The sequence below is a fragment of the Leptonychotes weddellii genome, chromosome 1 (genome assembly GCF_054177405.1).
Source record: "Leptonychotes weddellii isolate Sample4059 chromosome 1, ASM5417740v2, whole genome shotgun sequence".
In the NCBI taxonomy this organism is placed as follows: Eukaryota; Metazoa; Chordata; class Mammalia; order Carnivora; family Phocidae; genus Leptonychotes; species Leptonychotes weddellii.
The window spans coordinates 165,485,046-165,489,376 of NC_138369.1; the positions used below are offsets into that span (position 1 = coordinate 165,485,046).

Sequence of the window (4,331 nt, forward strand, 5' to 3'; positions counted from 1 at the left end):
AATTTTCTTCAGTTTGAAGACTAATTTTCACTGTATACATATTTTCAAGATTAAAACTTTCTTCTCCTAACAAGTTTTCACCAAAAAATGTTTTAAACAGCAAATTATATGGTATCTAGATTAAAATGCGAATATCTTTAATAAAGTCTAGGCCTGGGAAGCAGAGGGGGAGGAGAATCCACATATACACTGTGATAACTGGCAAAACAGAGCAGAGGCAAGGGTTATGTTTGCAAAGAGGTCTAGAAGGTCTCCAGAGGGAAAATAGGAAAGGGAGATTTAGATTTGATTCTCAGGTCCCAGGATGCCAGGTTTAGATATCACGAGTCGGGGGCATAGGGGATTGAAGCTCCTTTATTGTCATGAGTAAAAAATGAGTTCACTGGAGCAGAAAAGACTCAGTGGGCATGAGTTGATTTTGGGAGAAGAATAATTTTAGGTTAAACTTGTTTTATCTTTCTATCCAAGTCTGAGACAACTGGACATAAGTTTCTCAAAAATAAGAGCTATACGGAACTGAAAAAAATGGATAAATATAAATGCTATAACATTAAGAATATTATTTAAAAAATCAAGAACTTCCATTTCCATTATAGGAAGCCCAAGCATGGTACTAGGAAGCATGGAAATGAAACCTGTTTGTTTTAGTGAGAGAAACATGATTCGTGACAAAGGTAGGAAGATCACTACCAGTAATTATGAAAGAGTTCATAACTCTGTGAAAACAAAATAAATGTCCCATGATTGGGCCACATAAAGGGAACATGGAGCAGAGCTTGGCAGTGACATAATGAAAGAAATTGATGCCCACGGGTTACAGAGGTTAATATCAAAACCTGCTAAAGAGAACCTATCAGAAACCTAGCTCCCTGTCAGAAAATGGGAGAAGCTAGGAGAAGTTGGAATCCCATTCTGCTTGGCACAACTTGGACAAAGAGTTAGACGAAGGGTATGTCTGCAATTGTTATCCTTGTAATCATACCTTCCTCATGGCTCCTCTGGCTAATGTAAAAGCATGTGCTACACAGCATAAAATAAACATTAAAAGTGAAAGATTATGATGTCACTATTAAGTTATTAATTTTTAAAGTATTCTTTCAATGATTAAAAAACAGTTAGCTGATTTAAGCCACAAATCTGGTTAAAAAAAAAAAAATCAGCAGGAGGGTTCTCTGTTGTGCTGTGACTTCTGAGAACTTCATGCATAAACTCCCAGCCCAACAGTCCTTTGAAAACATGCCTCTCCACAGGAATGCCCCGGTGTGTCCACAATGTGAACAGCTCACATTGACCAAAACTCAACCATCTTTTCAGTTTGGGCCTGAATTTGTTATATCATCTCTTCTCTTACCCCTTCCTAGCCTCCTCAGATTTAGGGTCATCTCCCAAACAGCCTTAAAAAAATAGTACCACCACCAAAAAAAAATAGTACTACCTGTCTCTTTTTCTAGAGCTCATCTCATTGGGCAGGGAAAGCCAAAAATTTCATCGTGGGTGAATATTGTGCCCAAATGCTAGCAAGCAGGTCTAATGTGATTATAAAGATCTTAAAGTGCACGCATCAATCCTCAGATGAGCTGACTCATTTCCCACTGCACACTAGCATCCACCCCTCTCCTGTGTACCTGTTTGGTTAATGATTTCTCCCTGTTACACTATAAATTCCACAAAGTAACCCTGCAGCATTTTCTTTGTAAAATAAATCATTATCTTTTGTCAGAGGAGTGCATAATTACAACAAAATAACGGTTCAAAACTGCTTACAATTGGCTTTTTACATTTGACGTCTGCAGAAGAGAATAATTGCCTAAAGACAATGTATAACCTTGATTTAAATGACTTACTACGCACACTTTGCATATATGCGGTGAAAATAATCTTCACTCAAAACAGTTTCCCCTGCTGACAAATGATTTCGTTTAGGTTGAAAACAGTATACATTTATAATCCCCTTGTCTGTTTTATAACTTTGTGTATCTTGCATCCACTCCCTTTCACCTCGTTGCCCTACTTTGTAATCCAAGAGATCGTTTTTCATCTATGTTCACTTTTTAAAATAAAATTCAGTGCAAGTCTGAGGAAAAATAAAGAAGTAAATCATACAAATAGGATAGAGAAAATGAAGGGAAGAATAGTATTCATGTTCTTTCCCTCCCTCTACATGTACGTACCCTTAATGTTATTGTGATCGCTACACGGAAGGGTAAGCAGTAGCATAAGCTGCTACCAGATATCACTTCATGTCCTGTAGACCATCAGATGACCTAATCCAATTAGGAGAACTCCAGTTTGCCTCTGTTTCTTTCATAACAGGCAATAATATTTCTCTGAATGTTGAAGGTTTTGTAGGGCATTTGGGGGAGTTACAAGCAATCTTGTAGAGGGGTAGATTCATTGTATACTTTCACGTCTCCTATCTTAAGTGTTGTCAGATGAATGATCAAAATGAATTGGAAACCAAATAGAATGTTGGGAGAGAAAAATATCTTACTCCTCTTAAATGAGAACACCGTTAAAACAGGAAAAGGAAATGTTTGTAAGAGAGAGGCCAGACCAAAAAGGCTTCAAAATACTTGAGAACGCCTATCATGCGTTTTGATATTACTAGCTACCTTTCTTTTAGTAAAATGCAGACTCCAACCATCATTAAGTTGTATTGAAAGCTTTGCAGATGGTGGTCAATATTAATAGATGGTTACTTGTATCAAGCTGTTGGAAAGTCCAAAGTAAAAATTGCTCAATGATGGGATATAAGTAGAGAGGAAGGTTCCAAATGGTTTGAAAACTTTGACATATGGAGAAGAAAAGCCAAAGAACTAAGGATCAGAAATAGAGGGCAAAAGCAGCTGGTCCACAGGCAGTGCATCTGGGCCCTTTTTAGAAAAGACATACTGATATTAATATCAGCTGAGCTTTCTAGCATTGGAGGAAGTGGCTGTGCCTGATCAGAGTATCCTTGCCAGAGCAGAGGTTTTTAAATAGGACTCAGTGAATGCCTGTCTATCTCCACAGGGTTCTACAAGGTCTGTATGAGACGTTTTTAAGAAATGCATTGCTTTAAAAAATAGATAAGACAAGCATATTCTGGGTGATTTAATCCTTTTATCATAGAATAAAATACAATGAGGTACTTCAAAGCTGGCATTTCAATGTCATTGGATGCAACTGGATCCAAATGTCTACTCACCATTCATTTATTCCATCAGATATAGATACACACACACACACACATACATATATATATGTGTATAGGCATGTACACACACAAAGTCTCTGCTACATGCCAGACACTAACTGAAGACTGAGCATACAGGAGTAACAGACAAAATTTTTGTTTCCATAGCCCTTCTATATCCCATGATAATATATGGGCTAGAACAAATCCTATCCAGAGAATTAAAGAGGGTGGTGTGATAAGAGAGCATGCCTGAGTACAGACTCCTGATAAAGAGTTCTGCAAACTCTTCTATTAGGAGATGTTATTTAAGGGAACCACCATCTTCCAGTAATTCACCAAAATGACCAACACAAAGGAAAGGGGAGAGGTACCCGCTATATGTTCTCTAGACATTTTAGAAAACATGGAGTTGTTCCTTTGGCCACATACATGAGAATCTATAAGAAAGTTGATATTGTGAACATCAAGGGAATGGGCACTGTTCAAAAAGGAATGCCCCACGAATGTTACCATGGCAAAACTGGAAGAGTCTACAATGTTACTCAGCATGCTGTTGGCATTGTTGTAAACAAACAAGTTAAGGGCAAGATTCTTGCCAAGAGAATTAATGTACGCATTGAGCATATTAAACACTCAAAGAGTCGAGACAGCTTCCTGAAGCGTGTGAAGGAAAATGATCAGAAAAAGAAGGAAGCCAAAGAGAAAGGTCCTTGGGTTCAATTGAAGTGCCAGCCTGCCCCACCCAGAGAAGCACACTCTGTGAGAATTAATGGAAAGGAGCCCGAATTGCTGGAACCCATTCCCTATGAATTCATGGCATGATAAATGTAAAGAAAACAAAAGACCTCAAGACTGTAAAAATGTTTCTCTTAATTGAGTAGAAGTGTGGTGTCCTTTCCCCCAAAAAAATATTTAAAGCAAACTTCGTGTCCTAAAAAAAAGGAGATGTTATTTAAAGTGAAACATGCATAATAAAAAGGAGAACACCAAATAATAAAAAAGAGTTAAGAGAAACCCAGGCAGATGAGTTGGCAGGAGGACCATCAACACCAACAGAGAGGAACCAAGAAAGCACGCAGTGGCTAACTTGGTGACTGAGTGTTGATATTACATCAGTGAACAGGGACCAGGTCATGAGGGCTCTGTGGTCCAG

At 38.1% G+C, this 4,331-nt stretch overlaps 1 pseudogene; it reads left to right on the top strand.

Moving 5' to 3' along the window:
- The first annotated feature begins 607 nt into the window (after window positions 1-607).
- On the top strand, window positions 608-4,051 carry LOC102741620 (large ribosomal subunit protein eL21 pseudogene; annotated as a pseudogene).
- The last annotated feature ends 280 nt before the right edge of the window (window positions 4,052-4,331 follow it).